This window comes from Pygocentrus nattereri, chromosome 14, assembly GCF_015220715.1.
Source record: "Pygocentrus nattereri isolate fPygNat1 chromosome 14, fPygNat1.pri, whole genome shotgun sequence".
Classification (NCBI taxonomy): domain Eukaryota; kingdom Metazoa; phylum Chordata; class Actinopteri; order Characiformes; family Serrasalmidae; genus Pygocentrus; species Pygocentrus nattereri.
Window position 1 is genome coordinate 36,732,479 of NC_051224.1, and position 23,365 is coordinate 36,755,843.

The 23,365-nt window shown below is 40.3% G+C and overlaps 1 protein-coding gene, 1 long non-coding RNA gene and 1 gene segment (V, D, J or C); 2 read left to right on the top strand and 1 right to left on the bottom strand.

The window, feature by feature from the left end:
• Positions 1 to 23,365, top strand: part of LOC108414177 — a 512,138-nt gene that overhangs the window by 177,146 nt on the left and 311,627 nt on the right.
• Positions 1 to 23,365, top strand: part of LOC108436641 (immunoglobulin gamma-1 heavy chain-like) — a 395,990-nt gene that overhangs the window by 52,104 nt on the left and 320,521 nt on the right. The gene's annotated exons all lie outside the window — the stretch shown is intronic.
• On the bottom strand, positions 299 to 4,816 carry LOC119265135. Its single transcript, XR_005131417.1, has 3 exons — positions 4,007 to 4,816; positions 1,226 to 1,327; positions 299 to 310 (listed from the first exon to the last, which is right to left on the bottom strand). It is a non-coding gene; the product is annotated as an uncharacterized LOC119265135 (long non-coding RNA).

Sequence of the window (23,365 nt, forward strand, 5' to 3'; positions counted from 1 at the left end):
AGCCCAAGGTATGCTTAAAATCCTACACAATTTCAGTATTGAGTATATAACTTAGGCTGACAAGTATACACACACAAGTTAGTCAAGTATGAAAATGACCTTAAAGTAAGCAAAATCTGTACTGTGCCCTAAGAAGCACTTGTAGAAAATTCAGAGTTGGTGATTTTCATGCCTAACAAACACTTGTGAATAACCACAAGAGACTTACCTTATCACTTGCTGAGGAACATGCAGACAGAGCAGGTCTGGACTGCAATGGCAGACAGTCCTCTTGAGCACTGCTCTCTGAAATTGTGTCCTTCTTAGACCTCTGCAAATATATGGTACAATTTTACAAAATCATGAATTAGTACACAACTGAAGAGATGCTATGCAATTGAACAAAAACCCCTTTAAGAATATTATCCTTTAGACAAGAATGAGAACAATCAAAAGGCTTCAACTCCATACTTTAAACAGATTTTCAGAAAGTAGGTGGTTAAATCTTGGCCCGTCATGATCACTTTTGTCATACAAATAATAGTGATTAATGATTTAATTGTTCACTGTATGCAAGCCAAAAGTAGCTGAATTAGCTGATTAACCTGTGTTTGCTTAGTAGCTAAATAATAAACTACACTGTTGTGTGCATATACATACTCACAAGTGTCTACAGATTAATAAGTTATGAAAAGAATTATGAGTAGAGTTTTTCCCACAAAGAACTAAATCATCAAAACGAATTTTGCCATCATACATGCTAAAAACTTTAGAACTAGCTGCACTGTTAACCAAAACAAACATTACTCACTCTAAGTCATAACTGTTTTCATAAGCCTCATAATGTCATCAAGTATATTTATTTCCTCACCACAATGCACCCAGTTCAAATTCTGCTTTTTGTAACAATGACTGTGAAATCTAATGACTTACATAATTGTGATCATGTCAAATAAATTTAGCGTTTATGTAATAACTGTGACAAGCTTACATTAATGAGGTACATCAATAGTTCCATTCAACAACAGTGAATACAAAAATTTAAAAAAAAAATGAATTCAAGGTCAAAAATACTTTGAGGACGCCTAACACACTTTATGACCGTCTAATTATCACAGCTCAAGATATACTTTTCCCCTTTGATTTTCTAATTCTACATATACTGTAAAGATGCTAAATTCAATTTCAACCTTGTTGGCAATTTTCAGATCTAAGAAACACTTGGGAATGACCACAAGAGACTTACTTGATCACTTGCTAAGGAACAAGCAAACAGAACAGGTCCTGATTGCAACAGCTGATAGTTCTCTTGAGCACTGTTTTCTGATATTGTGTTCTTTCCAGTCCTCTGTAAATATATGGTACAAATAGACAGCAAGTGTGACCAAAGTACAAGAAATGCTACGTAATTTAAAGATAAGTTCTCTGTTTATGTATAAAAATATTGACACTTTAGAATCACAATGAGACAAATCAGAAATCTTCAGCTCCAGACATTGACCTGGATTATCTGCTGGATTTTCATCTTTGGTTGGAATAAAATTGGTCCTTAATTACATAAAAAATGTATTTACAAACAGTAAACAAGATTAAGAAACTGAATTCTAAAACTTACAGACTGAGGTAAAAGATTTCAACATTAAAATCAGACATTTAGACAGGCTTTATAATGCTTACATCTGTCACTCAAAGTGCTTATGCACATTAAGGCCTAAACATTCTTTGTGAGGACGCTTAACACATTTTGTGACCAGGACACAATTCAAAGACAGACTTCCTATATACACATAACACTTCTATTACATTGGACCAAACATAAAGCAGAAGACATGTTACAACTTTGCAAAACTCAAACATGCACTGAGATATGCAAATGTAGTGTTTCCTCACTGCTTACACACATTAAGGCCTAAACATTCTTTGTGAGGACGCTTAACACATTTTGTGACCATGTGACTTGTGGGGACACTATCCTGGCTGAGAGTATTTTCCCAACATCTCTCTCATTTACACATATTTAACCAAAGCCTGCATCGTGGGGACTCCGTGAAGTCATCACATACAACAAACATAACGGACAAAATATGATGTTCTGGAACTTCCAAACTTGCTCACGATATACTTTTGCCCTTTCATTTTCTAATTCTATATATCGTAAAGCTACACGTATCAAAGTTGGCTATTTTCATATCTAAGGAATACCTGTCAATGACCAAAAGAGGCTTACCTGATCACTTGCTGAGGAACAAGTAGATAGAACAGGTTCTGACGGGGATGGTGGCTGATTCTCTTTGATGTTACTCTTGGAAACTGTGTCCTCCCTGATTTGTTCAAATATGGTACATTGAGAAATTAACCAAGAAATTCAAAGACAGACTTCATATACACATAACACTTCTATTACATTGGACCAAACATAAAGCAGAAGACATGTTACAACTTTGCAAAACTCAAACATGCACTGAGATATGCAAATGTAGTGTTTCCTCACTGCTTACACACATTAAGGCCTAAACATTCTTTGTGAGGACGCTTAACACATTTTGTGACCATGTGACTTGTGGGGACACTAGGCTAGCTAACAGTATTTTCCCAACATCTCTCTCATTTACACATATTTAACCAAAGCCTGCATTGTGGGGACTCCGTGAAGTCATCACATACATTAAACATAACTGACAAAATATGACGTTCTGGAACTTCCAAACTTGCTCACGACATACTTTTGCCCTTTCATTTTCTAATTCTATATATCGTAAAGCAACATGTATCAAAGTTGGCTGTTTTCACATCTAAGGAACACCTGTCAATGACCAAAAGAGGCTTACCTGATCACTTGCTGAGGAACAAGTAGATAGAACAGGTTCTGACGGGGATGGTGGCTGACTCTCTTTGATGTTACTCTTGGAAACTGTGTCCTCCCTGACCTGTTCAAATATGGTACATTGAGAAATTAACCAAGAAATTCAAAGACAGACTTCCTATATACATAACACTTCTATTACATTGGACCAAACATAAAGCAGAAGACATGTTACAACTTTGTAAAACTCAAAACATGCACTGAGATATGCAAATGTAATGTTTCCTCACTGCTTACACACATTAAGGCCTAAACATTCTTTGTGAGGACGCTTAACACATTTTGTGACCATGTGACTTGTGGGGACACTATCCTAGCTGAGAGTATTTTCCCAACATCTCTCTCATTTACACATATTTAACCAAAGCCTGCATCGTGGGGACTCTGTGAAGTCATCACATACAACAATCATAACTGACAAAATATGCCGTTCTAGAACTTCCAAACTTGCTCACGATATACTTTTGCCCTTTCATTTTCTAATTCTATATATCGTAAAGCTACACGTATCAAAGTTGGCTGTTTTCACATCTAAGGAACACTTGTCAATGACCAAAAGAGGCTTACCTGATCACTTGCTGAGGAACAAGTAGATAGAACAGGTTCTGACGGGGATGGTGGCTGACTCTCTTTGATGTTACTCTTGGAAACTGTGTCCTCCCTGATTTGTTCAAATATGGTACATTGAGAAATTAACCAAGAAATTCAAAGACAGACTTCATATACACATAACACTTCTATTACATTGGACCAAACATAAAGCAGAAGACATGTTACAACTTTGCAAAACTCAAACATGCACTGAGATATGCAAATGTAGTGTTTCCTCACTGCTTACACACATTAAGGCCTAAACATTCTTTGTGAGGACGCTTAACACATTTTGTGACCATGTGACTTGTGGGGACACTAGGCTAGCTAACAGTATTTTCCCAACATCTCTCTCATTTACACATATTTAACCAAAGCCTGCATTGTGGGTACTCCGTGAAGTCATCACATACATTAAACATAACTGACAAAATATGACGTTCTGGAACTTCCAAACTTGCTCACGATATACTTTTGCCCTTTCATTTTCTAATTCTATATATCGTAAAGCTACACGTATCAAAGTTGGCTGTTTTCATATCTAAGGAACACCTGTCAATGACCAAAAGTCACCTGATCACTTGCTGAGGAACAAGTAGATAGAACAGGTTCTAACGGGGATGGTGGCTGACTCTCTTTGGTGTTACTCTTGGAAACTGTGTGCCATTATTGTTTTCCACATCAAATGGATGCTCTCTCTCGTCCACTAAGCGAGGAACAGGAAGCTAATATTCTCATTTACCTCCAATATATCATATCTTTCCCACTTTAGCTAGAACGTGATATTACTCAGGAGACAAACTTGTTGATTGTCTTATTTACCACAGGACTGATCTCAATGCAACCACATGACATCACAGTGTGACAATGAGGGCCTAGTCATACAGGAACTTTGCCTATTTGCCATATTCTTTTATAATAAACATTTCTTTCTTGTTTATATATAATAATTTAATAGCACTGTAATATGCATAATAGTATTTTAATAGTATTGGATATGTACACTGTTGCAAGTATTAACAGCCTGGGTTCCCTTAAATTTTCCTACTCGTTACTTCTCTGTGAGAAAGCAAACAGTAGGTTTAAAGATTGAGATTTAAGTTTTATTACAGCCAATCAAAAGTACTGCAACATGCAGAATTTAACTGCTCTTGTTCTTTCAGCTCTAGAAAACTGGAGACTCTGATGTACAGAAACTACGTTTTTAAGAAAAACAGCTGATTTCAGCCCTGCAGTGCAGGAAAGGCACTAGATTCACACAATTACTAGCTGATTAAAACATGTAAGGGCTCCCCAGTAAAACATCTCAGCATGTTGTTCTGTTTGTCTGATCTGCTGCAGAAAGTGCTCAGAACTACAGGTCTGCAGGACCACCTCTCAACCAACACCAGCACCATGCCCTCCCCTCCCCCCACTGCTGACCTGCTCTGCTCTCCCTGCGCTCTCTCCCCTCCCCCCACCCCCTCCCCCCACCGCTGCTCTGCTCGCTCTCTCGCGCTCTGCCCCTCCCCCCTCCTCCCCACTCTGGGCGAAACCCGGGCAGCGAGGCTGTAACAGCGCTGCGCTCCGAACAGAGTTCGGCTCTTTCCGCCTGTCAGTACTTACGGCGGAAATACCCGAAGTCATACACGATTTAATGATTGGTTGGACTCTGCAGAATCTGCCTAGCAACCAATACGCACTTTGACTTTGGTCGCATTCGGGCCACAACTTTTAAAGAAATAAGACAGAAACTTCATCTGTGAAGTTTTATGAAATGTAATTACATGAAAACAGACATGAACTGATTATATGAATTTCCGCGGGGAAAAGCCCACTAATCACACAGATTTTAAGTCCAAACCCAGCTTAGATGGTCTTGCCAACCGATTTAATGGGGAAAAGGACATATGATAACGCCTCATATGAATTGGTGACAAATGCCAACAAAGTGTTTTTATTACACAGACAGGAAAATTTGCCCGTGTAGGGGAAACAGAAGCGTAGGGAATACGTGATGTTACCTTACAGCAGTGCGTCTAAAAATATGTTTAGCGTCTAAAACGCTGTTTAATAGTCGCCAAACTCGCCGGTGTAACTGAGCTGTCAGCGAACGCTCCGAGGCTCCGAGGCTGAGCTGTCAGCGCTGCTCCTCCGCCCCTCCCTGCCCGGCTCGCTCCGCTAGCCTAGCCTAGCCTAGCCTAATTAGCAGCGTTCATTCGGGAAACTAACGCCTAAGAACCGAATTCCATGTCCTTTCCCGAGTCTTAAGGATAAACAAACGTCTTCAAACACACAAAAAAACACAAACCAGCATAAATAGCGAATTCCTTACCTTTCTGTCCGTTTGGACGAAGCAGAGAAAATCACCAATTAGCCACACAGCCGTGCAGGAGGAAGCGAGGCAGGATGGGAAATGTAGTTTTCGGCGAATTCCTGTCGTAGTGTTCACGGACCAAGAGAGCAGCTTCAAAAAACTACAACGCCGTTTTAAAACTTCAGAATGTGGCTTTCTCGCGCAGCTGCGTTAGCTGATTTCACTCTTTACAAACACGTTATAAAAATGCAAAAATGCATGGATATACTCTGAAAAACTGTAGAACTATGACTGTAACTCACATTTTACGAATTATTAGCTTTACTGCTGCACAAAAATAAGTAGCTGTACTGACTTACTGAATGCTCAGCATGTTAACACTATTACACATAAAACACGATTAAGTTAACAATTCTGTTAGACTTAATACTTACTCTATATAGATTTTATGATGTAATATACATTAGGAATGTACTGTAAATGTTTATCAGACCAAAAAACTGGACATTTTGTGGGAATTCATATTACCTTCACAGCTGAACATGTTCGTTTTAAGCGCTAGGTCTGTTTACCTACTAGTGCGCATGCGCAGTGTTCCCCTCAGGGCGGATTTGCATAAATTAGACTTGCATAGTGTGTTAAGCGAGCGGGCGTGGCCCCATCCCTTGCAAAACCAGCTCCAGACTACAGAGGCCGCTGTGGAGCACAGCTTCACACACACACTTCGGTTCCAAACCTTCCTCCTGGGCTTTAGCTAAATCAAGCGCGAGGCACCTAGTCATACCCTCTGCTACACGTTTTAAGGGGTCTCCCTCATGGGGACCATGGTTTTTGTCCCCATAACGTTTTGCGTCCCCATTTGGTTGGTGTGTAAACAGGGTTGTGTCCCCATGAAAATAGGAAAACAAGTCCACACACACACACACACACACACACACACACACACACACACACACACAGCTTCTAAGCCGCTTCTCCTTCTGGTTGCAAGGGGTGCTGGAGCCTATCCCAGGGGTCATCGGGCGGAAGGCAGGATACACCCTGGACAGGTCGCCAGTCCATCACAGAGACATTAATCCAAGAAAAAAAAAAAGTGTGAACTTATGGTGTTCGTGCCAAAAAGCCCACCAACATAACAGAATTGAAGCTACTGTAAGGCTGAGTCCTCCAAGTCAATGTGAAGAGGGTCACACTAGTTCAATGTTTAATCAATAAATGAAGGAAAAAAACAAATAACTGTTTGTATGACTTGCTTTTCTGGGATTTCTATGTTTGTGACTTGAATGAGGATCTAATAACATTTTAAGTTATATTCATGTAGAAATTCACAAAATGCTAAAGGGTTCACAAACTTTCACTCAGCACTCTAAACCACAGACATTCAGCATGACGGTAAGATTTGAACCCAATGACACTGACTGAGTGTAACGTTTAAGGCATCTCCAACATTCAGTAAACAGACTAAACATCAGCCTGAGTGATGCTGGAAAATGAGTCCTCTATATTTATCTTCCAGTAGGGGGCGCCATTTATTTAAAAAAAGCAGACCTGCCTATTGTTCTCCTAAAGTCAGAGCAGTGGAGTCTCACATCACTGAGCTGTTATGCAAACTCTTCATCAAACTCCTCTATATGTAGAGTGAATGAAGGACAGGTTGTAGAGGATCTCCAGGTTTCTGGTGTCTCTGATCAGCTCCAGCTCCACAAACACCATGTTCCTCACGTCTTTACTGCTGCTGCTGATGGCAGGATGTGAGTCTGTTATCTCTCTCAGTGAGGAACCGTATTAATGTAGTAAACCAACTATCCACGTTTAACCTGCTGTTTCTCTGGTTCTCTGTTTAGGTGTCCAGTCTCAGGTTGTCCTCACACAGTCTGAGAGGCCAGTAACAGTGACTCCAGGTGGATCCCACAAACTGACCTGTGCCTGCAGTGGATTCAATGTGGGTGGCTATTGGATGGGCTGGATCAGACAAGCTCCTGGAAAAGGACTGGAATGGATTATTTACTATCACTCTGAAAGTAGCAAATACTCAGCCCAGTCAGTTCAGGGCAGATTCACAGCATCCAAGGACAGCTCTAATCTCTACCTGCACATGAGTCAACTGAAGCCTGAAGACACTGCAGTGTATTACTGTGCTACAGGCTCACTGTGGTGGATCTCATACAGACAGCTGTACAAAAACTAGAGGACAGGATAAACAGAGGGGGGTGAACTCTAACATTTTAAAAATGTTACGTATTTGTTCTAGTTTTAGTTTTTGGGCAAATTCTGAACACATAAAAAGCTGCGTATTAGACTGTAAAGTCCCTGATGATTTATATATAATTAAAAAAGGAAAATTATAAAATTTTGGTATGAAAACCATGTAATTATCTGCTCTGAATACATTACTAATAATTGATTTATTGATTAGAACTTATCATATTACTGCACTGCCCTTTAAAAGGTTTTGTAATAACAGCTGGAAATATTTCTAAACTCATTAAAAACCACTGAACTGTGACTGCAATTTAAAAGCTTTCTCAATTTCTCAGAATCCTAAAAAAGGATTTAAGCAAACACAACAGTTTTGTCCAATAAGCACAAATATTTTGTACATATGCTTCTCTTACAGTGTCCAAATATGATCAGAATACTTGGTCATAACCCTAACCTTAACCTCAACCCAAAACCTAATCCTAAACCTGGCCCTAATCCTAACCCCAACCTTAAACTCAACCTTAAAGCTGATCCAAACAATGGGCCTGGCCCTAATCCTAATCTTAGCCCTAACTAAACCCTAATCCAGTGAAGCTCCAGGTACAGGTTGGTGTCAGTGTGTCTGTAACAGCTGGTTGAGGATGTTGGTCTGTATTAAACCTGTTTTATGTTCAGTTCCTCTCAGATGAACATCTACAGATATGAACTCAGAAACTCCAAATAAAGTAAACAGAGCTTAATTCAGAGAATCAGAAACAAATGTTATTTAAGATTAAGTGACCCTTATTAGTCCCACAACGGGAAAATTTCACCTCCACATTTAACCCATCAGTGAAGTGAAACACCACATACACTCTAGTAAGCACACACACACTAGGGGGCAGTAAGAACATTTGCCCAGAGAGGTGGGCAGCCCAATCTGCAGCAGTTGGGGGTTAGGTGTCTTGCTCAAGGACACCTCAGTCACATGCTGTCGGCTCTGGGGATCGAACCGGCGACCTTCCGGTCACGAGGCTGGTTCCCTAACGTCCAGCCCACGACTGCCCATTTGCACAAATAATTAAACGTCTCTTCATAATCTGAATGTATTCACTGCTGCTACGTCATTAATATGCTGCTGATGTTATTAAGTGTCTGTTAAGTGTTAATTTCATCTAAAAATTCACCACTTTTACGCAAAATGGCTTCTTAAGAAGTCTTTAAAGATTTTTCTACTTTGTAAAGTATTATAATATCTAACAGCCTATTTCTTCATTCTACTGTAAAATAGAAATGGAACACGTTTGTTGCCAGAAAGCTCTGTTGTGGTCTCATCTGACGATGATCAAACTAAACTTTGTTCCAGTCATAGTATCAGCAGCTTCTAATGAACTCCAGGTATTTCAACGTTAGCTTAGACTAAATAATATTTCTCCTGTCACACATTCCATATGGTTTATTGGCATTGAGGTGGTGTTTAATTGTAGATTTAGAGAATCTATAACTATAAACTCTAAACTGTGCTGGAGGGCAAAATCCACTTGCATCCTCTTCTAGGCAGGTTCACTACAGCTCTGTAAATGTGCTAAATGTGGGGATTTTCACAGGCGTAGTTATTTTTATTCTCATTATGTTTTTATAATGTAAGATGTTTAATAGACATTTATCTCATATCATTTGTACATTCTATAACTGTCCCCATGTTGATGGATGAAGGGAATGTGGCCTTTGTGTTACCTCATATTTATGCATATTTCATCAAATCCCTTCAGTACTTATAGAAAGATGACAATAGACAGAGACACAGTTCACTGGGATGAAGAATGAGAAGGGTTGGAGGTTGAAGCTGGTAAAATATTCAGTGCAGTGTGGTTTACAGATCTGAAATAAATATAGAAAAATGCTTCATTATCCATTTCATTTCATATGTTCCAGCATGTTTAAGACGTGTTGAGACAGTTTGACACTGTGTTAAAAAAATATGTAGATTGTGATTTTTCATGTCAAATGAAAATGTTGCTGCTTTTATTTGTTGAAATGAAGTAGAGAAGCGATTCCTAACATGCACTTCATTAAACCGCTGCCTTTGACTGTGTCTTAAATAGGTTTGGTCTTCATGGGTCATCAGATAAGCAAATACAAGCTCCCTCTCTATCTATTTAGAAGACACTCTCTAATAAGCTGTGGAGAGCAGAGAAGATCTCACAGGTCCAACTTCAATACCAACCATGTTCTCTACATCTCTGCTGCTCCTGCTGGCAGCTGCATCCTGTGAGTTACTCAGCCAGAGCACAATTTTATATTGATCCAAGATGAAACATCTAATGATTTTGTGTTTTTGATCTACAGGTGTTCACTGTGAAGAACTGACTCAGCCTGGTTCCATGGTGGTCCGTCCAGGCCAGAGTCTGACCATCGACTGCAAGGTTTCATATTCGGTTACAAGCTATGCTACAGCTTGGATCCGTCAGCCTGCAGGAAAAGCTCTGGAGTACATTGGGTTTATCGATTCGGGTTCATCAGGGAGCACATATTACAGTGATAAACTGAAAAGCAAGTTCAGCATCTCCAGAGACACTGGAACCAAAACAATAACATTACGAGGACAGAATCTGCAGACTGAAGACACAGCTGTGTATTACTGTGCGAGAGGCACAGTGACACTAACTAATGAACACGGCTTACAAAAACCCAGAGCCGACACTCAAGTACTTCTAAAGTAAATGAGTTTCATAGTTTGTGTCAATTTTAACTGTAGTTTTACAAAGTATATACAAAGTGCAGTTAATATAAAAATAATAATCAGTGAAAGTACATTTAATAAAATTTAAAAAATGAAAACCATTGACAATTTAGACTATATACATCACACACACACACACACACACACACACACACTGGTTGCAACGGGTGCTGGAGCCTATCCCAGGGGTCATTGGGCGGAAGGCAGGATACAGCCTGGACAGGTCACCAGTCCATCACAGGAGTTTGACTGACATGATCAGCTGCCAATATCAAAATAAAGGACATAGTTTAATTATTAGCTCTACATAAATTTGGGGCCAGTGAGTGAAACTACCCTCTTTAATGTCATTTTACTATAAAGCTGAATCATCTCTGTGCTTGAGTTCATCATTAAAAGAATGATGATGCAGAAATCTGATCACAGTTAAAGGGAAAAAACTGTTTTATTGAATTTATTTAGTTTTAGTTTTTCTTTTTTGATGAAATGATATTAATGTACTTAATGTCTATTTTCAATGGAAGTTAAATAAATGAAGTGTGCTTTCTGAGTTTTGTACAGTACTGTATATCTCATGAAAATAAAATAAAATGTGTTACAGTGAAAAAAGAAACAAATACAGAGAAATTAATTCAAACAGCTATTACAACAGCTAGACTTTCCAAAGGTTTATTAAATATTCCTTATTAATTTCTACAACAGCAAGAATTAATCTTATTATTTGAGTTTGTATTAATAAGTTAACAAATAATCACAAATAATATTGATTTATTTTTCTATGTGTGTTTGTGCAGAAATGTCAGTAATGTGTCATGAAGGATAAACATGAGTCAGTCCATTAGTTTCATTCATATTCCAGTAGGGGGCGCCTACTGTCTAATGCTGAATTAATTCATGTCATTGACTTGTCATGTAAATGTCTATCAAGTCTCTTCTCTACATATAAAGCTGCATCAGTGAGTTTGGAGAAGAACCTGCAGGTCTGAGTGAAGAACAGCAGAACCATGTTCTTCACATCTTCACTGCTGCTGCTCACTGTAACATGGAAGTCTGTCAGCTCTTTCACTGAAGACCCAGATAAACTCGTCTACACGTTTAAAAAGTTCACCTGCTGTGAAAACGTTTTCTCTGTCTCCTCATGTTTAGGTGTCCACTCTCAGGTTGTCCTCACACAGTCTGAGGGGTCAGTGACAGTGGCTCCAGGTGGATCACTCAAACTGACCTGTGCCTGCAGTGGATTCAGTGTGGGGAGCGCTTATACGCACTGGATCCGACAGGCTCCTGGAAAAGGACTGGAATGGATTATTTACTATTATTCTGATTCCTACAAAAGCTCAGCCCAGTCAGTTCAGGGCAGATTCACAGCATCCAAGGACAGCTCTAATCTCTACCTGCACATGAGTCAACTGAAGCCTGAAGACACTGCAGTGTATTACTGTGCCAGAGACTCACTGTGGTGGATCTCATACAGACAGCTGTACAATAACATCTCGTTGAGGATGTTGGTCTCTATTAAACCTGTTTCATGTTCAGTTCCTCTCAGATGAACATCTACAGATATGAACTCAGAAACTCCCAATAAAGTAAACAGAGCTTAATTCAGAGAATCAGAAACAAATGTTATTTAAGATTAAGTGACCCTTATTGGTCCCACAACGGGGAAATTTCACCTCCACATTTAACCCATCAGTGAAGAGAAACACCACAGACACTCAAGTAAGCACACACACACACACACACACACTAGGGGGCAATAAGAACATTTGCCCAGAGAGGTGGGCAGCCCAATCCGCAGCACCCAGGGAGCAGTTGGGGGTTTAGGTGTCTCGCTCAAGGACACCTCAGTCACGTGCTGTCGGCTTTGGGGATCGAACCGGCGACCTTCCGGTCACGAGGCTGGTTCCCTAACGTCCAGCCCACGACTGCCCATTTGCACAAATAATTAAACGTCTCTTCATAATCTGAATGTATTCACTGCTGCTACGTCATTAAGATGCTGCTGATGTTATTAAGTGTCTGTTAAGTGTTAATTTCATCTAAAAATTCACCACTTTTAGGCAAAATGGCTTCTTAAGAAGTCTTTAAAGATTTTTCTACTTTGTAAAGTATTATAATATCTAACAGCCTATTTCTTCATTCTACTGTAAAATAGAAATGGATCACGTTTGTTGTCAGAAAGCTCTGTTGTGGTCTCATCTGACGATGATCAAACTAAACTTTGTTCCAGTCAAAGTATCAGCAGCTTCTAATGAACTCCAGGTATTTCAACGTTAGCTTAGACTAAATAATATTTCTCCTGTCACACATTCCATATGGTTTATTGGCATTGAGGCGGTGTTTAATTGTAGATTTAGAGAATCTATAACTATAAACTCTAAACTGTGCTGGAGGGCAAAATCCACTTGCATCCTCTTCTAGGCAGGTTCACTACAGCTCTGGTTGTTTGAAACTGATCTAATAATAAATGTGGGGATTTTCACAGGCGTAGTTATTTTTATTCTCATTATGTTTTTATAATGTAAGATGTTTAATAGACATTTATCTCATATCATTTGTACATTCTATAACTGTCCCCATGTTGATGGATGAAGGGAATGTGGTCTTTGTGTGACCTCATATTAATACATATTTCATCAAATCCCTTCAGTACTTATAGAAAGATGACAATAGACAGAGACACAGTTCACTGGGATGAAGAATGAGAAGGGTTGGAGGTTGAAGCTGGTAAAATATTCAGTGCAGTGTGGTTTACAGATCTGAAATAAATATAGAAAAATGCTTCATTATCCATTCCATTTCATATGTTCCAACATGTTTAAGACGTGTTGAGACAGTTTGACACTGTGTTAAAAAAATATGTAGATTGTGATTTTTCATGTCAAATGAAAATGTTGCTGCTTTTATTTGTTGAAATGAAGTAGAGAAGCGATTCCTAACATGCACTTCATTAAACCGCTGCCTTTGACTGTGTCTTAAATAGGGTTGGTCTTCATGGGTCATCAGATAAGCAAATACAAGCTCCCTCTCTATCTATTTAGAAGACACTCTCTAATAAGCTGTGGAGAGCAGAGAAGATCTCACAGGTCCAACTTCAACACCAACCATGTTCTCTACATCTCTGCTGCTCCTGCTGGCAGCTGCATCCTGTGAGTTACTCAGCCAGAGCACAATTTCATATTGATCCAAGATGAAACATCTAATGATTTTGTGTTTTTGATCTACAGGTGTTCAGTGTTTTGAACTGACTCAGCCTGGTTCCATGGTGGTCCGTCCAGGCCAGAGTCTGACCATCGACTGCAAGGTTTCATATTCAGTAACAAGCTATTATTCAGCCTGGATCCGACAGCCTGCAGGAAAAGCTCTGGAGTGGATTGGATATATCAGTAGCGGTGGGGGCACAGCTTACAATGATAAACTGAAAAGCAAGTTCAGCATCTCCAGAGACACTGGAACCAACACAATAACATTACGAGGACAGAATCTGCAGACTGAAGACACAGCTGTGTATTACTGTGCGAGATACACAGTGACACTAACTAATGAACACGGCTTACAAAAACCCAGAGCCGACACTCAAGTACTTCTACCTGAATGATTTTTATAGATTGTCTCATTTTTAATATATCTTTGCATATAAAACACAAAATTCTGTTCATATTAAAAAAGAATAATGAATAAAATTATATTAAATAAAATTAAACAATAAAAAACATTGAAGATTTAGACTGTGTAATTTACAATGTCATGAAAGTTGCGGCCTGACCAACATGATTCACTGCCAACATCAAAATAAAGTCCATATATTAATAATGAGCTCTCTATGAATTTGGGAGCAGTAAGTGAAAATACACCCTTTAATGTCATTTTACTATAAAGCTGAATCATCTCTGTGCTTGATTTCAACATTAACAGAATGATGATGCAGAAATCTGATCACAGTTAAAGGGAAAAAACTGTTTTATTGAATTTATTTAGTTTTAGTTTTAGTTTTTTTTTCTTTTTTGATGAAATGATTATACTGTACTTAATGTCTATTTTCAATGGAAGTTAAATAAATGAAGTGTGTTTTCTGCGTTTTGTACAGTACTGTATATCTCATGAAAATAAAATAAATTGTGTTACAGTGAAAAAAGAAACAAATACAGAGAAATTAATTGAACCAACTATTAAAACTTCCAGACTTTCCAAATGTTTATTAAATATTCCTTATTAATTTCTACAACAGCAAGAATTAATCTTATTATTTGAGTTTGTATTAATAAGTTAACAAATAATCACAAATAATATTGATTTATTTTTCTATGTGTGTTTGTGTAGAAATGTCAGTAATGTGTCATGAAGGATAAACATGAGTCAGTCCATTAGTTTCATTCATATTCCAGTAGGGGGCTTTTCAAAAAAGTTGGAACAGGGCAACCAAAGACTCGTAAAGTTGAGCAATGCTGAAAAAGCACCTGGTGGAACATCTCACAACTTTTTAGGTTCATTGGAAAGAGGTCAGTAACCTGATTGGATATAAAACAGCATCCCAGAGAGGCTGAGTCTTTCAGAAGTAAAGATCTCGAGGAGTTCACCACTCTGTGGAAGACTCAACGGCTGAATAGCGCAACAGTTCGAGAATAACATTTCTCAGCATAAAGTGATGAAGAACGTGGGTATTTCCTCATCTTCTCTGGGCCCATGCTTAATTAGAATGGATTCAGGTCAAAAGTATCCTGTGATCCAACAAATCAAAATCTGACATTCTTTTTGGAAATCATTTGCATCCTATAGGCTTAAATAGGCCATGGACCATCCAGCTTGTTATCAGTGTACTGTAATTTAGAAGCCAGGATCCATGATGGTGTGCGGGTCTGTTAGTGCACATGGCATGGGTGACTTGCACATCTGTGAAGGCTCCATTAATGCTGAACGACATATACAAGTTTTGGAGCAGCATATACGGCCATCCAGATGACATCTTCTTCAGGGATGGCCCTGCTTATTACTGCAAGACAATGCCAAACCATGTTCTGCACGTATTGCTGCAGCATGGCTCTGTAGTAGAAGAGCTCAAGTGCTAAACTGGCCTCCCTGCAGTCCAGATCTGTTACTCACTGAAAACCTTTGACATATTATGAAACAAAAAATACAGTAAACGATACAAACTATTGAACAGTTGGAATCCTTGCAGGTGAATATATACAGTGAGCTGATTAAATAATCAGAGCTGGTTGGTTAACAGATCTGAAGTAAACATATAAACACATTTCCCCTGAATGTTCATTCTCAATTCATTTCATATGTGGTTCCACACTTCGACCATGTTTTGAGAAGACTTCTCTGACACTGTGTTGGTAGACATGCTGGAATTGGTGTACATAGGGTTATGCAATAACGTCCAAGCAGAGAAGTGCTGCCTAACATTCACTGTACATAACTACAGCCATCTAGTCTATGTCTTAAATAGATCAAAATCCACTTGCATCCTCTTCTAGACAGGTTCACTACAGCTCTGGTTGTTTGAAACTGATCTAATAATAAATGTGGGGATTTTCACAGGCGTAGTTATTTTTATTCTCATTATGTTTTTATAATGTAAGATGTTTAATAGACATTTATCTCATATCATTTGTACATTCTATAACTGTCCCCATGTTGATGGATGAAGGGAATGTGGCCTTTGTGTGACCTCATATTTATACATATTTCATCAAATCCCTTCAGTACTTGTAGAAAGATGACAATAGACAGAGACACAGTTCACTGGGATGAAGAATGAGAAGGGTTGGAGGTTGAAGCTGGTAAAATATTCAGTGCAGTGTGGTTTACAGATCTGAAATAAATATAGAAAAATGCTTCATTATCCATTCCATTTCATATGTTCCAACATGTTTAAGACGTGTTGAGACAATTTGACACTGTGTTAAAAAAATATGTAGATTGTGATTTTTCATGTCAAATGAAAATGTTGCTGCTTTTATTTGTTGAAATGAAGTAGAGAAGCGATTCCTAACATGCAGTTCATTAAACCGCTGCCTTTGACTGTGTCTTAAATAGGTTTGGTCTTCATGGGTCATCAGATAAGCAAATACAAGCTCCCTCTCTATCTATTTAGAAGACACTCTCTAATAAGCTGTGGAGAGCAGAGAAGATCTCACAGGTCCAACTTCAACACCAACCATGTTCTCTACATCCCTACTGCTCCTGCTGGCAGCTGCATCCTGTGAGTTACTCAGCCAGAGCACAATTTTATATTGATCCAAGATGAAACATCTAATGATTTTGTGTTTTTGATCTACAGGTGTTCACTGTGTTGAACTGACTCAGCCTGGTTCCATGGTGGTCCGTCCAGGCCAGAGTCTGACCATCGACTGCAAGGTTTCATATTCGGTTACAAGCTATGCTACAGCTTGGATCCGTCAGCCTGCAGGAAAAGCTCTGGAGTACATTGGGTTAATCGATTCGGGTTCATCAGGGAGGTCTTTTTACAGTGATAAACTGAAAAGCAAGTTCAGCATCTCCAGAGACACTGGAACCAAAACAATAACATTACGAGGACAGAATCTGCAGACTGAAGACACAGCTGTGTATTACTGTGCGAGACACACAGTGACACTAACTAATGAACACGGCTTACAAAAACCCAGAGCCGACACTCAAGTACTTCTTAAGTAAATGAGTTTCATAGTTTGTGTCAATTTTAACTGTAGTTTTACAAAGTATGTACAAAGTGCAGTTAATATAAAAATAATAATCAGTAAAAGTACATTTAATAAAATTTTAAAAAAGGAAAAACATTGACAGTTTAGACTATATACATCACACACATACACACACACACACACACACACACACACACACACACACACACACACACACACACACACACACACACACACACACACACACACTCACAGCTTCTAAGCCGCTTCTTCTCGTCGCAACGGGTGCTGGAGCCTATCCCAGGGGTCATTGGGCGGAAGGCAGGATACAGCCTGGACAGGTCACCAGTCCATCACAGGAGTTTGACTGACATGATCAGCTGCCAATATCAAAATAAAGGACATAGTTTAATTATTAGCTCTACATAAATTTGGGGCCAGTGAGTGAAACTACCCTCTTTAATGTCATTTTACTATATAGCTGAATCATCTCTGTGCTTGAGTTCATCATTAAAAGAATGATGATGCAGAAATCTGATCACAGTTAAAGGGAAAAAACTGTTTTATTGAATTTATTTAGTTTTAGTTTTTCTTTTTTGATGAAATGATTATACTGTACTTAATGTCTATTTTCAATGGAAGTTAAATAAATGAAGTGTGTTTTCTGAGTTTTGTACAGTACTGTATATCTCATGAAAATAAAATAAAATGTGTTACAGTGAAAAAAGAAACAAATACAGAGAAATTAATTCAAACAGCTATTACAACAGCTAGACTTTCCAAAGGTTTATTAAATATTCCTTATTAATTTCTACAACAGCAAGAATTAATATTATTGTTTGAGTTTGTATTAATAAGTTAACAAATAATCACAAATAATATTGATTTATTTTTCTATGTGTGTTTGTGCAGAAATGTCAGTAATGTGTCATGAAGGATAAACATGAGTCAGTCCATTAGTTTCATTCATATTCCAGTAGGGGGCGCCTACTGTCTAATGCTGAATTAATTCATGTCATTGACTTGTCATGTAAATGTCTATCAAGTCTCTTCTCTACATATAAAGCTGCATCAGTGAGTTTGGAGAAGAACCTGCAGGTCTGAGTGAAGAACAGCAGAACCATGTTCTTCACATCTTCACTGCTGCTGCTCACTGTAACATGGAAGTCTGTCAGCTCTTTCACTGAGGACCCAGATAAACGGTCTACACGTTTAAAAAGTTCACCTGCTGTGAAAACGTTTTCTCTGTCTCCTCATGTTTAGGTGTCCACTCTCAGGTTGTCCTCACACAGTCTGAGGGGTCAGTGACAGTGGCTCCAGGTGGATCACTCAAACTGACCTGTGCCTGCAGTGGATTCAGTGTGGGGGGCGCTTATACGCACTGGATCCGACAGGCTCCTGGAAAAGGACTGGAATGGATTATTTACTATTATTCTGATTCCTACAAAAGCTCAGCCCAGTCAGTTCAGGGCAGATTCACAGCATCCAAGGACAGCTCTAATCTCTACCTGCACATGAGTCAACTGAAGCCTGAAGACACTGCAGTGTATTACTGTGCCAGAGACTCACTGTGGTGGATCTCATACAGACAGCTGTACAATAACATCTGGTTGAGGATGTTGGTCTCTATTAAACCTGTTTCATGTTCAGTTCCTCTCAGATGAACATCTACAGATATGAACTCAGAAACTCCCAATAAAGTAAACAGAGCTTAATTCAGAGAATCAGAAACAAATGTTATTTAAGATTAAGTGACCCTTATTGGTCCCACAACGGGGAAATTTCACCTCCACATTTAACCCATCAGTGAAGAGAAACACCACAGACACTCAAGTAAGCACACACACACACACACACACTAGGGGGCAATTAGAACATTTGCCCAGAGAGGTGGGCAGCCCAATCCGCAGCACCCAGGGAGCAGTTGGGGGTTTAGGTGTCTCGCTCAAGGACACCTCAGTCACGTGCTGTCGGCTTTGGGGATCGAACCGGCGACCTTCCGGTCACGAGGCTGGTTCCCTAACGTCCAGCCCACGACTGCCCATTTGCACAAATAATTAAACGTCTCTTCATAATCTGAATGTATTCACTGCTGCTACGTCATTAAGATGCTGCTGATGTTATTAAGTGTCTGTTAAGTGTTGATTTCATCTAAAAATTCACCACTTTTACGCAAAATGGCTTCTTAAGAAGTCTTTAAAGATTTTTCTACTTTGTAAAGTATTATAATATCTAACAGCCTATTTCTTCATTCTACTGTAAAATAGAAATGGATCACGTTTGTTGTCAGAAAGCTCTGTTGTGGTCTCATCTGACGATGATCAAACTAAACTTTGTTCCAGTCATAGTATCAGCAGCTTCTAATGAACTCCAGGTATTTCAACGTTAGCTTAGACTAAATAATATTTCTCCTGTCACACATTCCATATGGTTTATTGGCATTGAGGCGGTGTTTAATTGTAGATTTAGAGAATCTATAACTATAAACTCTAAACTGTGCTGGAGGGCAAAATCCACTTGCATCCTCTTCTAGGCAGGTTCACTACAGCTCTGGTTGTTTGAAACTGATCTAATAATAAATGTGGGGATTTTCACAGGCGTAGTTATTTTTATTCTCATTATGTTTTTATAATGTAAGATGTTTAATAGACATTTATCTCATATCATTTGTACATTCTATAACTGTCCCCATGTTGATGGATGAAGGGAATGTGGTCTTTGTGTGACCTCATATTTATACATATTTCATCAAATCCCTTCAGTACTTATATAACAATAGACAGAGACACAGTTCACTGGGATGAAGAATGAGAAGGGTTGGAGGTTGAAGCTGGTAAAATATTCAGTGCAGTGTGGTTTACAGATCTGAAATAAATATAGAAAAATGCTTCATTATCCATTCCATTTCATATGTTCCAACATGTTTAAGACGTGTTGAGACAGTTTGGCACTGTGTTAAAAAAATATGTAGATTGTGATTTTTCATGTCAAATGAAAATGTTGCTGCTTTTATTTGTTGAAATGAAGTAGAGAAGCGATTCCTAACATGCACTTCATTAAACCGCTGCCTTTGACTGTGTCTCAAATAGGTTTGGTCTTCATGGGTCATCAGATAAGCAAATACAAGCTCCCTCTCTATCTATTTAGAAGACACTCTCTAATAAGCTGTGGAGAGCAGAGAAGATCTCACAGGTCCAACTTCAACACCAACCATGTCCACTACATCTCTGCTGCTCCTGCTGGCAGCTGCATCCTGTGAGTTACTCAGCCAGAGCACAATTTTATATTGATCCAAGATGAAACAGCTAATGATTTTGTGTTTTTGATCTACAGGTGTTCACTGTTTTGAACTGACTCAGCCTGGTTCCATGGTGGTCCGTCCAGGCCAGAGTCTGACCATTGACTGCAAGGTTTCATATTCAGTTACGAGCGATAGAACAGCCTGGATCCGACAGCCTGCAGGAAAAGCTCTGGAGTGGATCAACCTCATTTATTTTGATGGAGACACTCGTGCTAAAGATTCATTGAAAAGCAAGTTCAGAATCTCCAGAGACACTGGAACCAACACAATAACATTACGAGGACAGAATCTGCAGACTGAAGACACAGCTGTGTATTACTGTGCGAGATACACAATGACACTAACTAATGAGCACGGCTTACAAAAACCCAGAGCCGACACTCAAGTACTTCTTACGTAAATGAGTTTCATAGTTTGTGTCAATTTTAACTGTAGTTTTATAAAGTATATACAAAGTGCAGTTAATATAAAAATAATAATCAGTAAAAGTACATTTAATAAAATTTTAAAAATGAAAACCATTGACAATTTAGACTATATGCATCACACACACACACACACACACACACACACACACACACACACACACACACACACACACACAGCTTCTAAGCCGCTTCTCCTTCTGGTTGCAAGGGGTGCTGGAGCCTATCCCAGCTGTCATTGGGCGGAAGGCAGGATACACCCTGGACAGGTCACCAGTCCATCACAGGAGTTTGACTGACATGATCAGCTGCCAATATCAAAATAAAGGACATAGTTTAATTATTAGCTCTACATAAATTTGGGGCCAGTGAGTGAAACTACCCCTCTCCTTGGACCACCTTATCGTGGTGGAGGTGTTTGCGTGCTTGAATGATCTTAGGAGCTATGTTGTCTGGAGCAAAAGCTCCTGGTAGGGTCTCCCATGGCAAACTGGTCCTAGGTGACAGGTCAGGCAAAGTGTGATCCATAATAACCCCTATGAAGACACAAAAACAGGACTTGTGTACCCTGCCCGGAACAGGGTTACCGGGGCCCCACCCTGGAGCCAGGCCTGGGGGAGGGGCTCGCCAGCGAGCGTCTGGTGGCCGGGCATTTACTCATGGTGCCCCGCCGGGCCCAGCCTGAAGGAGTTACATGAGTCCCCCCTCCCATCGACCCACCACCAATGGGAGGGGCAGTAGTAGGGGTTCGGTACGTTGTGGATCGGGCAGTGTCCGAAGGCGTGGGCCTTGGCGTTCTGATCCTCGGTTGCTGAAACTGGCTTTTGGAACTTGGAACGTTACCTCACTGGCGGGGAAGGAGCCTGAGTTGGTGCGCGAGGTTGAGAGATACCGGCTAGATATAGTCGGGCTCACCTCAACACACAGCTTGGGCTCTGGGTCCAATCTCCTTGAGAGGGGCTGGACTTTATTCTTTTCTGGAGTTGCCCATGGTGAGAGGCGGCGGGCAGGTGTGTGCTTTCTCATAGCCCCTCGACTCGGTGCCTGTATGTTGGGGTTTTCTCCGGTGGACGAGAGGGTAGCTTCCCTACGCCTTCGGGTTGGGGAACGGGTCCTGACTGTTGTCTGTGCTTATGCACCGAACAGCAGTTCAGAGTACCCAGCCTTCTTAGAGTCCTTGGGAAGGGTGCTTGAAAGTGCTCCTCCTGGAGACTCTATTGTCCTACTGGGGGACTTCAACGCTCACGTGGGCAATGACAGTGAGACCTGGAGGGGTGTGATTGGGAGGAATGGCCTCTCTGATCTGAACCCGAGTGGTGTTCAGTTTTTGGACTTCTGCGCAAACCACAGTTTGTCCATCACGAACACCATGTTTGAACACAAGGATGTCCATAAGTGCACATGGCACCAGGACACCCTAGGCCGCAGTTCAATGATTGACTTTGTAGTCGTGTCATCTGACTTGCGGCCATGTGTTTTGGACACTCGGGTAAAGAGAGGAGCTGAGCTGTCAACTGATCACCACCTGGTGGTGAGTTGGATCAGGTGGTGGGGGAAGATGCCGGTCAGACCAGGCAAGCCCAAACGCATAGTGAGGGTTTGCTGGGAACGTCTAGCAGAAGAACCTGTCAGATTGATCTTCAACTCACACCTCCGTCAGAACTTTGACCAGATATCGGGGGAGGTGGGGGACATTGACTTAGAATGGGCCATGTTCCGTTCCTCCATTGCTGACTGTAGCTGTGGCCGTAAGGTAGTTGGTGCCTGTCGGGGCGGTAATCCTCGAACCCGGTGGTGGACACCCCAGGTGAGAGATGCCGTCAAGCTGAAGAAGGAGTCCTACCGGGCATGGTTGGCCTGTGGGACACCAGAGGCAGCTGGCAGGTATCGACAGGCCAAGCGATCTGCGGCTTCAGTTGTTGCCAAGGCAAAAACCCGTGTATGGGAGGAGTTTGGTGAGGCCTTGGAAACTGACTTTAAGTCAGCTCCGAAAAGATTCTGGCAAACCGTCAGGCGACTCAGAAGGGGAAAGCGGTGTGCCACTAGCACTGTATATAGTGGAGATGGTGTGCTGCTGACTTCGACTGAAGACGTCATTGGGCGGTGGAAGGAATACTTTAAGGACCTTCTCAATCCCACCGACACGTTCTCCAGTGAGGAGGCTGAGTATGGGGACATGGGAATAGGCTTGTCCATTACTGAGGTCGAAGTCGCTAAGGTAGTTAAGAAGCTCCTTGGAGGCAAGGCTCCAGGGGTGGATGAGATCCGCCCTGAGTTCCTCAAGGCTCTGGATGTTGTGGGGCTGTCTTGGCTGACATGCCTTTTCAACATTGCGTGGACAT